We start from the raw sequence: 13,309 nt of genomic DNA, 5'->3' as shown, positions 1-13,309 counted from the left end.
TTCTATTAGTCGCTGCCCATCGTTCAACCTTATCTAGATCCTGCTGAAACCTTTCACTGTCTTCTCTAGTGTTAGCTATCTCTTAGCTTTGCATCCTTTGCATATTTGATTTGTTTACCTTCAGTTCCCTTAGTAGATCATTTATGAAAATGTTGTACTGAGCCAGTTATGAAATACATCTAACTATAGCCTTGACAATCCCATACTTGGTCATTGTATCAATAAGGATAGTATGATATACTTTATCAAATGCTTTGTTGAAGTCGAGATGTACTATATCTGCGACATTTCCCTGATCCACCCCATCAGTGATTCCATCATAGAAGGAAATTAGATTAGTCTGGCATGACTTGTTTGCTTAAATCCCATGCTGGCTGTGTTAATTACTGTATTTTTATCCAATTATAATCTCTTTTTATTCACCCTATAATCACAGTTTTCCTAAAGTGTCTTTGCCTGAAAAAACTCGGTTGGTGTGCTATGTGTACATAGCCTTAAAGAGGTTTTTCAATTTTGGAAAACCCATATCCACCAGCTGAAGCCTCTTTTTAAAAAAACATATTGAGCTTTATTTACCCTACCTAGGTCCAGTGGCCCCTTTCACACATCAGTTTTTTGCCATCAGTCACAATCCATCGAATTTTGAAAAAAACGGATCCGGCGACTGATGCCGCCGGATCAGTTTTTTTCTCATAGACTTGTATTAGTGACGGATGGCCTCACGTTTCATCCGTCGTTCGCCGGATCTGTCGAAAATTGTTTGTCCGGTGGCCGGAGACAACGAACAAAGTAACGTTTTAGTGTATGTCAGAAAAATGGACAGCAACGGATCCGACGTTTGCTAGAATGGAAGCCTATGACGCCGCATCCGTAAAATAATGGAATTCGGCAACGGATTCTGTTTTTTTTAACTGAACATGCTCCGATCCAATTAGCCAGATCCACTAGTCCAGGGGTCCCCAAACTACGGCCCGCGGGCCGCATCCGGCCCCCGGAGGCCTTTTATCCGGCCCCCGCCGCAATTCACATGTTCCTCTCGCTTCTGAGCGCCCGGCGCTATACAGAAGCGAGAGTTCGGCACTCATCTTCCAGACTGAGACTGAATCCAGACTCCAGACCTAGATGAGCACGTCGCACGTAGTGACGTGCGACGTGCGCATCTAGGCCTGACAGACGAACAGCGAGGAGCGCGGGCAGCACGGGAGCGGCTACGCTACAGTGCACTGCTAGGTAATGTATAGTTTTCTTTGTTTTTTAACCCCTTCCCGACCTGTGACACAGCGTATGCGTCATGAAAGTCGGTGCCAATCCGACCTGTGACGCATATGCTGTGTCACAGAATGATCGCGTCCCTGCAGGCCGGGTGAAAGGGTTAACTCCAATTTCACCACAGGGACAGGGGGAGTGGTACTTTAGCCCGGGGGGGGGTGGCTTCACCCCCCCCCCGTGGCTACGATCACTCTGATTGGCTGTTGAAAGTGAAACAGCCAATCAGAGCAATCTGTAATATTTCACCTATGAAAATTGGTGAAATATTACAATCCAGCCATGGCCGATGCTGCAATAGCATCTTCCATGGCTGAAGACCCCGATCTGCCCCCCCCACCGCCACCGATCTCCTCTCCGTCCTGTCATGTCCCATGCTCCCCTCCGTCCTCCTGTCCGCTCCCCCGTCCTCCTGTCTGCTCCCCCCGAGCTCCGATCCCCCCCCCGTGCTCCGATCGCACCCCCCCATACTTACCGAGCTCCGATGTCCCTCCCGGTGTCATCGGTCTTCTCCATGGGCGCCGCCATCTTCCAAAATGGCGGGCGCATGCGCAGTGCGCCCGCCGAATCTGCCGGCCGGCAGATTCTTTCCAGGTACATTTTGATCGCTGTGATAGGTTCTATCACAGCGATCAAAATAAAAAAAAAGTAAACAACCCCCTCCTTTATCACCCCCATAGGTAGGGACAATAATAAAATACAGAAATTATATTTATTTTTGTTTTTCCATTAGGGTTAGGGGTAGGGTTAGGGTTGCACTTAGGGTTAGGGTTGCACTTAGGGTTAGGGTTGCACTTAGAGTTGGGGTTGCACTTAGGGTTGCACTTAGGGTTAGGGTTGCACTTAGGGTTAGGGTTGCACTTAGGGCTAGGGTTGCACTTAGGGTTGCACTTAGGGTTAGGGTTGCACTTAGGGTTGCACTTAGGGTTAGGGTTGCACTTAGGGTTGCACTTAGGGATAGGGTTGAACTTAGGGATAGGGTTGCACTTAGGGTTGCACTTAGGGTTAGGGTTGCACTTAGGGTTAGGGTTGCACTTAGGGCTAGGGTTGCACTTAGGGTTAGAATTAGGGTTAGAATTAGGGATAGGGTTGCAATTAGGTTTAGGGTTACAATTAGGGCTAGGGTTGAAATTAGGGTTAGAATTAGGCTATGTGCACACGGTGCGGATTTGGCTGCGGATCCGCAGCGGATTGGTCGCTGCAGATTCGTAGCAGTTTTCCATAGTTCCCATTGAAATAATGGTGAGTTTGTTGATTTAAATTTACTAGTTCTTTATTTTGAATATTGTATTTGTTCCCTGAATGTTTTTTTACTTTAAAATGAGATATGTGTAGTGTACATAGGGATTTTCAGTTTTTTTTTATAGTCCGGCCCTCCAACGGTCTGAGGGACAGTGAACTGGCCCCCTGTGTAAAAAGTTTGGGGACCCCTGCACTAGTCGGATCCATCCAAACAACGGATCCGTTGCATCAGTTTTTCACAATCTGTGACAGATCCGTCGAGCCAACGGATTGTGACTGACGGCAAAAAACTGATGTGTGAAAGGGGCCTAACTCGGGCAGAGCCGATGAGCCCAGTTATTGCCTGCAGTGCTGTCAATGTGAATGTGATGTCAGTTCTACAAACTATAATAGACACTGTAAGCAGCAGTGGAGACTCAGTGGGGGACCTAGGGAGGGCGAGTAGAGCTTTATTTTTTAAACAAACTAAAGCCAGAAAACAGATGTTTTCTGAAATCAGAATGCCCCTTTAATATGAAGTTAGTCTGCTCGTTGTAGCCATTACAACTGCCACTCTCCTGGAAAAGCTTTTACATTTTTTAGGAGGGTGTCTGGTAACTTTTGCCCATTTATCTAGAAGAGCATTTGTAAGGTCAGACACTGATGTTGAACGAGTGGGCTGGGCTCACAATCTGTTTTAGCTAGCCCACGTGTTTTCTGGGGTCCAAGACATGGCCCTGCATGGGCCAGTCATGTTCCCCCACATGAAACGCACCCAACCATGCATTTGTGGATCTTGCTTTGTGCATTGTGGACACATGGGGAACAGAAAAGGACCTTCTCCAAACTTTTCCCACAAACTTGTGAGAATTATCCAACATGTCTGGGTGTGCTATGGTCACTTGAACTAAAGGGAACATGACTCATCTGTGAGAGAAAGTGACATCAGTCACCCATAGACTGTGTTAAACAAAAAAAAGTATACAGAGAGCTCTCCTGCTGCTGCTCCCCTTCTCCTGTTCTGAGCTCTCCTAGTGCTGCTCCCCTTCTCCTGTTCTGAGCTCTCCTAGGGCTGCTCCCCTTCTTTTCTGAGCTCTCCTGGTGCTGCTGCTCCCCTTCTCCTGTTCTGAGCTCTCCTAATGCTGCTGCTCCCCTTCTGTTCTGAGCTCTCCTGGTGCTGCTGCTCCCCTTGTCCTGAGCTCTCCTGGTGCTGCTGCTCCACTTCTATTCTGAGCTCTCCTAGTGCTGCTCCCTTTCTCCTGTTCTGAGCTCTCCTAGTGCTGCTCCCCTTCTCTTGTTCTGAGCTCTCCTAGTGCTGCTCCCTTTCTCCTGTTCTGAGCTCTCCTAGTGCTGCTCCCCTTCTCCTGTTCTGAGCTCTCCTAATGCTGCTGCTCCCCTTCTGTTCTGAGCTCTCCTGGTGCTGCTGCTCCCCTTGTCCTGAGCTCTCCTGGTGCTGCTGCTCCACTTCTATTCTGAGCTCTCCTGGTGCTGCTGCTCCCTTTCTCCTGTTCTGAGCTCTCCTGGTGCTGCTCCCCTTCTGTTCTGAGCTCTCCTGGTGCTGCTCCCCTTCTCCTGTTCTGAGCTCTCCTAGTGCTGCTCCCTTTCTTCTTTTCTGAGCTCTCCTAGTGCTGCTCCCCTTCTCCTATTCTAAGCTCTCCTGGTGTTGCTCCCCTTCTCCTGTTCTGAGCTCTCCTAGTGCTGCTCCCCTTCTCCTGTTCTGAGCTCTCCTAGTGCTGCTCCCCTTCTCCTGTTCTGAGCTCTCCTGGTGCTGCACCCCTTCTTCTGTTCTGAGCTCTCCTGGTGCTGCTCCCCTTCTGTTCTGAGCTCTCCTGGGGCTGCTCCCCTTCTGTTCTGAGCTCTCCTGGGGCTGCACCCCTTCTTCTGTTCTGAGCTCTCCTGGGGCTGCTCCCCTTCTGTTCTGAGCTCTCCTGGTGCTGCTCCCCTTCTGTTCTGAGCTCTCCTGGTGCTGCTCCCCTTCTGTTCTGAGCTCTCCTGGGGCTGCTCCCCTTCTGTTCTGAGCTCTCCTGGGGCTGCACCCCTTCTTCTGTTCTGCGCTCTCCTAGTGCTGCTCCCCTTCTGTTCTGAGCTCTCCTAGTGCTGCTCCCCTTCTGTTCTGAGCTCTCCTGGTGCTGCTCCCCTTCTTCTGTTCTGAGCTCTCCTGGTGCTGCACCCCTTCTTCTGTTCTGAGCTCTCCTAGTGCTGCTCCCCTTCTCCTGTTCTGAGCTCTCCTGGGGCTGCACCCCTTCTCCTGTTCTGAGCTCTCCTAGTGCTGCTCCCCTTCTCCTGTTCTGAGCTCTCCTGGTGCTGCTCCCCTTCTCCTGTTCTGAGCTCTCCTGGTGCTGCTCCCCTTCTCCTGTTCTGAGCTCTCCTGGGGCTGCTCCCCTTCTCCTGTTCTGAGCTCTCCTGGGGCTGCACCCCTTCTTCTGTTCTGAGCTCTCTTAGTGCTGCTCCCTGTTGTGAATTTGGATTCTGGGCTCCCCCGGTGGCTACTGGTGGAATTGAACTGGTGTCTTCATCTTCTCTGTTCACCTGTTCCCATCAAGATGTGGGAGTCGCTATATAACCTTGCTGCTCTGTTAGTTGCTTGCCGGTCAACAATGTTATCAGAAGCCTCTCTGTGCTTGTTCCTGCTCCTAGACAACTACTAGATAAGTTGGACTCTTGTCCATGTTTGTTTTTGCATTTTGTTCCAGTTCACAGCTGTAGTTTCGTTACTGTGTCTGGAAAGCTCTTGTGAACGGGAATTGCCACTCTGGTGTTATGAGTTAATGCCGGAGTTTTAAAGTAATTTCTGGATGGTGTTTTTTGATAGGGTTTTCAGCTGACCATGAAAGTGTCCTTTCTGTCTTCTGCTATGTAGTAAGTGGACCTCAAATTTGCTAAACCTATTTTCATACTACGTTTGTTATTTCATCTCAACTCACCGCCAATACATGTGGGGGGCCTCTGTCTCCTTTCGGGGTATTTCTCTAGAGGTGAGCTAGGACTAAGATTTTCCTCTGCTAGCTTTATTTAGTCCTCCGGCTGGGCTGGGCATCTAGAATCAACGTAGGCATGCTACCCGGCCACTGCTAGTTGTGCGTTAGGTTTAGTTCATGGTCAGCTCAGTTCCCATCTTCCAAGAGCTAGTTCCTATATATGCTTATGCTATGTTCTCTTGCCATTGAGATCATGACAGTTTGACCGGCCCGCAAAGTGTTAATTGTTTGGGCTGAAGCAGGAGAAAAAGAAGTGTTGAAGGGAAATTTTTTTTTTTTTCCCCTCAGAGTTTTGCTGCCTAGCCCTTAATTGCTGTCTAGCTGCTTCTTACCTCCTCTTAACCCTTGAATGGCTCTGTGTCCACCTGTTTGTAATGGATCTTCAGAGTGTAACTGCAGGTTTGAATATTCTCGCCACGAAGGTACAAAATTTGCAAGATTTTGTTTGTCATGCACCTGTATCTGAGCCGAGAATTCCTTTGCCGGAATTTTTCTCGGGGAATAGATCCGGGTTTCAGAATTTTCGAAATAATTGCAAATTATTTTTGTCTCTGAAATCTCGCTCTGCCGGAGACCCTGCACAGCAGGTCAGGATTGTGATTTCCTTGCTCCGGGGCGACCCTCAAGACTGGGCTTTTTCATTGACACCAGGAGATCCTGCGTTGCTCAATGTGGATGCGTTTTTTCTGGCCTTGGGGTTGCTTTATGACGAACCTCATTTGGAGCTTCAGGCAGAAAAAACTTTGATGTCCCTATCTCAGGGGCAAGATGAAGCGGAAATTTACTGCCAAAGATTCCGTAAATGGTCTGTGCTTACTCAGTGGAATGAGCGCGCCCTGGCGGCGACTTTCAGAGAGGGTCTCTCTGATGCCATTAAGGATGTTATGGTGGGGTTCCCTGTGCCTGCGGGTCTGAATGAGTCCATGACAATGGCTATTCAGATCGATAGGCGTTTGCGGGAGCGCAAACCAGTGCACCATCTGGCGGTGTCCACTGAGAAGTCGCCAGAGAGTATGCAGTGTGATAGAATTCTGTCCCGAAGCGAGCGGCAGAATTTTAGACGGAAAAATGGGTTGTGTTTCTATTGTGGTGATTCTACTCATGTTATATTAGCATGCTCTAAGCGCACTAAAAAGCTTGGTAAATCTGTTTCCATTTGCACCTTACCGTCTAAATTTATTCTATCTGTGACCCTGATTTGCTCTTTGTCATCTATTACCACGGACGCCTATGTCGACTCTGGCGCCGCTTTGAGTCTTATGGATTGGTCCTTTGCCAAACGCTGTGGGTATGATTTAGAGCCTTTGGAGACTCCTATTCCTCTGAAGGGGATTGACTCCACCCCATTGGCTAATAATAAACCACAATACTGGACACAAGTAACTATGCGTATTAATCCGGATCACCAGGAGATTATTCGCTTTCTGGTGCTGTATAATCTACATGATGATTTGGTGCTAGGATTGCCTTGGCTGCAATCTCACAACCCAGTCCTCGACTGGAGAGCTATGTCTGTGTTGAGCTGGGGATGTAAGGGGGCTCATGGGGATGTACCTGTGGTTTCCATTTCATCATCTATTCCCTCTGAAATTCCTGAGTTCCTGTCTGACTATCGTGACGTCTTTGAAGAATCCAAGCTTGGTTCGTTACCTCCGCACCGAGAGTGCGATTGTGCCATAGATTTAATCCCGGGTAGTAAATACCCAAAGGGTCGTTTATTTAATCTGTCTGTGCCTGAACATGCTGCTATGCGAGAATATATAAAGGAGTCCTTGGAAAAGGGACATATTCGTCCATCGTCATCTCCCTTAGGAGCCGGTTTTTTCTTTGTGTCAAAAAAAGACGGCTCTTTGAGACCATGTATTGATTATCGGCTTTTGAATAAAATCACTGTTAAATATCAATACCCATTGCCGTTGCTGACTGATTTGTTTGCTCGCATAAAGGGGGCCAAGTGGTTCTCTAAGATTGACCTTCGTGGGGCGTATAATTTGGTGCGAATCAGGCAGGGGGATGAGTGGAAAACCGCATTTAATACGCCCGAGGGCCACTTTGAGTATTTAGTGATGCCTTTTGGTCTTTCTAATGCTCCGTCAGTTTTCCAGTCCTTTATGCATGATATTTTTCGCGATTATTTGGATAAATTTATGATTGTGTATCTGGATGATATTCTGATTTTTTCGGATGACTGGGACTCTCATGTCCAGCAAGTCAGGAGGGTTTTTCAGGTTTTGCGGTCTAATTCTTTGTGTGTGAAGGGTTCTAAGTGTGTTTTTGGGGTACAGAGGATTTCCTTTTTGGGATATATTTTTTCCCCCTCTTCCATTGAAATGGATCCTGTCAAGGTTCAAGCTATTTGTGATTGGACGCAGCCCTCTTCTCTTAAGAGTCTTCAGAAATTTTTGGGCTTTGCTAACTTTTATCGTCGATTTATTGCTGATTTTTCGGATATTGCTAAGCCATTGACCGATTTGACTAAGAAGGGTGCTGATGTTGCTGATTGGTCCCCTGATGCTGTGGAGGCCTTTCGGGAGCTTAAGCGCCGTTTTTCCTCTGCCCCTGTGTTGCGTCAGCCTGATGTTGCTCTACCTTTTCAGGTTGAGGTCGACGCTTCTGAGATCGGAGCTGGGGCAGTGTTGTCGCAGAAAAGTTCTGACTGCTCCGTGATGAGGCCTTGTGCCTTCTTTTCCCGTAAATTTTCGCCCGCTGAGCGGAATTATGATGTTGGGAATCGGGAGCTTTTGGCCATGAAGTGGGCTTTTGAGGAGTGGCGCCATTGGCTTGAGGGGGCCAGACATCAGGTGGTGGTATTGACTGACCACAAAAATTTGATTTATCTTGAGACCGCCAGGCGCCTGAATCCTAGACAGGCGCGCTGGTCATTATTTTTCTCTCGGTTTAATTTTGTGGTGTCATACCTACCGGGTTCTAAGAATGTTAAGGCGGATGCCCTTTCTAGGAGTTTTGAGCCTGACTCGCCTGGTAACTCTGAGCCCACAGGTATCCTTAAGGATGGAGTGGTATTGTCAGCCGTTTCTCCAGACCTGCGGCGGGCCTTGCAGGAGTTTCAGGCGGAGAGACCTGATCGTTGCCCACCTGATAAACTGTTTGTTCCTGATGATTGGACCAGTAGAGTCATCTCTGAGGTTCATTCTTCTGCGTTGGCAGGTCATCCTGGCATTTTTGGTACCAGGGATTTGGTGGCAAGGTCCTTCTGGTGGCCTTCCCTGTCACGAGATGTGCGAGGCTTTGTGCAGTCTTGTGACGTTTGTGCTCGGGCCAAGCCTTGTTGTTCTCGGGCTAGTGGATTATTGTTGCCCTTGCCTATTCCTAAGAGGCCTTGGACGCACATCTCGATGGATTTTATTTCAGATCTGCCTGTTTCTCAGAAGATGTCTGTCATCTGGGTGGTGTGTGACCGTTTTTCTAAGATGGTCCATTTGGTTCCTCTGCCCAAGTTACCTTCTTCTTCCGAGTTGGTTCCTCTGTTTTTTCAAAATGTTGTTCGTTTGCATGGTATTCCTGAGAATATCGTTTCTGACAGAGGGACCCAATTCGTGTCTAGATTTTGGCGGGCATTCTGTGCTAGGATGGGCATAGATTTATCTTTTTCGTCCGCTTTCCATCCTCAGACGAATGGCCAGACCGAGCGGATTAATCAGACCCTGGAGACATATCTGAGGTGTTTTGTGTCTGCTGACCAGGATGATTGGGTTGCTTTTTTGCCATTGGCGGAGTTCGCTCTCAATAATCGGGCCAGCTCTGCCACTTTGGTGTCCCCGTTTTTCTGTAATTCGGGGTTTCATCCTCGATTTTCCTCTGGTCAGGTGGAATCTTCGGATTGTCCTGGAGTGGATGCTGTGGTGGAGAGATTGCATCAGATCTGGGGGCAGGTGGTGGACAATTTGAGGTTGTCCCAGGAGAAGACTCAGCTTTTTGCCAACCGCCACCGTCGTGTTGGTCCTCGGCTTTCTGTTGGGGATTTGGTGTGGTTGTCTTCTCGTTTTGTCCCTATGAGGGTCTCTTCTCCTAAGTTTAAGCCTCGGTTTATCGGCCCGTATAAGATATTGGAGATTCTTAACCCTGTTTCCTTCCGTTTGGACCTCCCTGCATCCTTTTCTATTCATAACGTTTTTCATCGGTCATTATTGCGCAGGTATGAGGTACCGGTTGTGCCTTCCGTTGAGCCTCCTGCTCCGGTGTTGGTTGAGGGTGAGTTGGAGTACGTTGTGGAGAAAATCTTGGACTCTCGTGTTTCCAGACGGAGACTCCAGTATCTGGTCAAGTGGAAGGGATACGGCCAGGAGGATAATTCTTGGGTGAATGCATCTGATGTTCATGCCTCCGATCTGGTTCGTGCCTTTCATAGGGCCCATCCTGATCGCCCTGGTGGTTCTGGTGAGGGTTCGGTGCCCCCTCCTTGAGGGGGGGGTACTGTTGTGAATTTGGATTCTGGGCTCCCCCGGTGGCTACTGGTGGAATTGAACTGGTGTCTTCATCTTCTCTGTTCACCTGTTCCCATCAAGATGTGGGAGTCGCTATATAACCTTGCTGCTCTGTTAGGGTACTGTCACACAGTACCATTTTGATCGCTACGACGGTACGATTCGTGACGTTCTAGCGATATCGTTACGATATCGCAGTGTCTGACACGCAGCAGCGATCAGGGATCCTGCTGAGAATCGTACGTCGTAGCAGATCGTGTGGAACTTTCGTCGCTTGATCACCCGCTGACATCGCTGGATCGTTGTGTGTGACAGCGATCCAGCGATGTGTTCGCTTGTAACCAGGGTAAACATCGGGTAACTAAGCGCAGGGCCGCGCTTAGTAACCCGATGTTTACCGTGGTTACCAGCGTAAACGTAAAAAAACAAACAGTACATACTTACATTCCGGTGTCTGTCCTCCAGCGTCTCAGCTTCTCTCCACTGTGTGAGCGTCTGCCAGCCGGAAAGCGAGCACAGCGGTGACGTCTGACGTCACCGCTGTGCTTGCCGGCTATGGCGCTTACACAGTGGAGAGAAGGAGAACGCCGGGGACAGACACCGGAATGTAAGTATGTACTGTTTGTTTTTTTTACGTTTACGCTGGTAACCACGGTAAACATCGGGTTACTAAGCGCGGCCCTGCGCTTAGTTACCCGATGTTTACCCTGGTTACCGGGGACTTCGGCATCGCTCCAGCGCCGTGATTGCAACGTGTGACCGCAGTCTACGACGCTGGAGCGATATTCATACGATCGCTGCGACGTCACGGATCGTGCCGTCGTAGCGATCAAAATGGTACTGTGTGACAGTACCCTTAGTTGCTTGCCGGTCAACAATGTTATCAGAAGCCTCTCTGTGCTTGTTCCTGCTCCTAGACAACTACTAGATAAGTTGGACTCTTGTCCATGTTTGTTTTTGCATTTTGTTCCAGTTCACAGCTGTAGTTTCGTTACTGTGTCTGGAAAGCTCTTGTGAACGGGAATTGCCACTCTGGTGTTATGAGTTAATGCCGGAGTTTTAAAGTAATTTCTGGATGGTGTTTTTTGATAGGGTTTTCAGCTGACCATGAAAGTGTCCTTTCTGTCTTCTGCTATGTAGTAAGTGGACCTCAAATTTGCTAAACCTATTTTCATACTACGTTTGTTATTTCATCTCAACTCACCGCCAATACATGTGGGGGGCCTCTGTCTCCTTTCGGGGTATTTCTCTAGAGGTGAGCTAGGACTAAGATTTTCCTCTGCTAGCTTTATTTAGTCCTCCGGCTGGGCTGGGCATCTAGAATCAACGTAGGCATGCTACCCGGCCACTGCTAGTTGTGCGTTAGGTTTAGTTCATGGTCAGCTCAGTTCCCATCTTCCAAGAGCTAGTTCCTATATATGCTTATGCTATGTTCTCTTGCCATTGAGATCATGACAGCTCCCCTTCTGTTCTGAGCTCTCCTAGTGCTGCTCCCCTTCTGTTCTGAGCTCTCCTGGTGCTGCTCCCCTTCTTCTGTTCTGAGCTCTCCTGGGGCTGCACCCCTTCTCCTGTTCTGAGCTCTCCTAGTGCTGCTCCCCTTCTCCTGTTCTGAGCTCTCCTGGTGCTGCTCCCCTTCTCCTGTTCTGAGCTCTCCTGGTGCTGCTCCCCTTCTCCTGTTCTGAGCTCTCCTGGGGCTGCACCCCTTCTTCTGTTCTGAGCTCTCCTAGTGCTGCTCCCCTTCTCCTGTTCTGAGCTCTCCTGGGGCTGCAGCCCTTCTCCTGTTCTGAGCTCTCCTAGTGCTGCTCCCCTTCTCCTGTTCTGAGCTCTCCTGGTGCTGCTCCCCTTCTCCTGTTCTGAGCTCTTCTGGTGCTGCTCCCCTTCTCCTGTTCTGAGCTCTCCTGGTGCTGCACCCCTTCTGTTCTGAGCTCTCCTAGTGCTGCTCCCCTTCTGTTCTGAGCTCTCCTGGTGCTGCTCCCCTTCTCCTGTTCTGAGCTCTCCTGGTGCTGCACCCCTTCTTCTGTTCTGAGCTCTCCTGGTGCTGCTCCCCTTCTCCTGTTCTGAGCTCTCCTGGTGCTGCTCCCCTTCTCCTGTTCTGAGCTCTCCTGGGGCTGCTCCCCTTCTCCTGTTCTGAGCTCTCCTGGGGCTGCTCCCCTTCTGTTCTGAGCTCTCCTGGGGCTGCTCCCCTTCTCCTGTTCTGAGCTCTCCTGGTGCTGCTCCCCTTCTCCTGTTCTGAGCTCTCCTGGTGCTGCTCCCCTTCTCCTGTTCTGAGCTCTCCTGGGGCTGCTCCCCTTCTCCTGTTCTGAGCTCTCCTGGGGCTGCTCCCCTTCTGTTCTGAGCTCTCCTGGGGCTGCTCCCCTTCTCCTGTTCTGAGCTCTCCTGGTGCTGCTCCCCTTCTTCTGTTCTGAGCTCTCCTAGTGCTGCTCCCCTTCTCCTGTTCTGAGCTCTCCTAGTGCTGCTCCCCTTCTCCTGTTCTGAGCTCTCCTAGTGCTGCACCCCTTCTCCTGTTCTGAGCTCTCCTGGGGCTGCTCCCCTTCTCCTGTTCTGAGCTCTCCTGGGGCTGCTCCCCTTCTTCTGTTCTGAGCTCTCCTGGGGCTGCTCCCCTTCTTCTGTTCTGAGCTCTCCTACTGCTGCTCCCCTTCTCCTGTTCTGAGCTCTCCTAGTGCTGCACCCCTTCTCCTGTTCTGAGCTCTCCTGGGGCTGCTCCCCTTCTCCTGTTCTGAGCTCTCCTGGGGCTGCTCCCCTTCTTCTGTTCTGAGCTCTCCTGGGGCTGCTCCCCTTCTTCTGTTCTGAGCTCTCCTAGTGCTGCACCCCTTCTTCTGTTCTGAGCTCTCCTAGTGCTGCTCCCCTTCTCCTGTTCTGAGCTCTCCTGGTGCTGCACCCCTTCTCCTGTTCTGAGCTCTCCTACTGCTGCTCCCCTTCTCCTGTTCTGAGCTCTCCTAGTGCTGCACCCCTTCTCCTGTTCTGAGCTCTCCTGGGGCTGCTCCCCTTCTCCTGTTCTGAGCTCTCCTGGGGCTGCTCCCCTTCTCCTGTTCTGAGCTCTCCTGGGGCTGCTCCCCTTCTCCTGTTCTGAGCTCTCCTAGTGCTGCTCCCCTTCTCCTGTTCTGAGCTCTCCTAGTGCTGCTCCCCTTCTCCTGTTCTGAGCTCTCCTAGTGCTGCTCCCCTTCTCCTGTTCTGAGCTCTCCTGGTGCTGCTCCCCTTCTCCTGTTCTGAGCTCTCCTGGGGCTGCTCCCCTTCTTCTGTTCTGAGCTCTCCTGGGGCTGCACCCCTTCTTCTGTTCTGAGCTCTCCTAGTGCTGCTCCCCTTCTGTTCTGAGCTCTCCTAGTGCTGCTCCCCTTCTGTTCTGAGCTCTCCTGGTGCTGCTCCCCTTCTTCTGTTCTGAGCTCTCCTGGGGCTGCTCCC

This window comes from Ranitomeya variabilis, chromosome 6, assembly GCF_051348905.1.
Source record: "Ranitomeya variabilis isolate aRanVar5 chromosome 6, aRanVar5.hap1, whole genome shotgun sequence".
NCBI classification, from domain to species: domain Eukaryota; kingdom Metazoa; phylum Chordata; class Amphibia; order Anura; family Dendrobatidae; genus Ranitomeya; species Ranitomeya variabilis.
Note: the sequence above shows the minus strand (reverse complement) of the source record.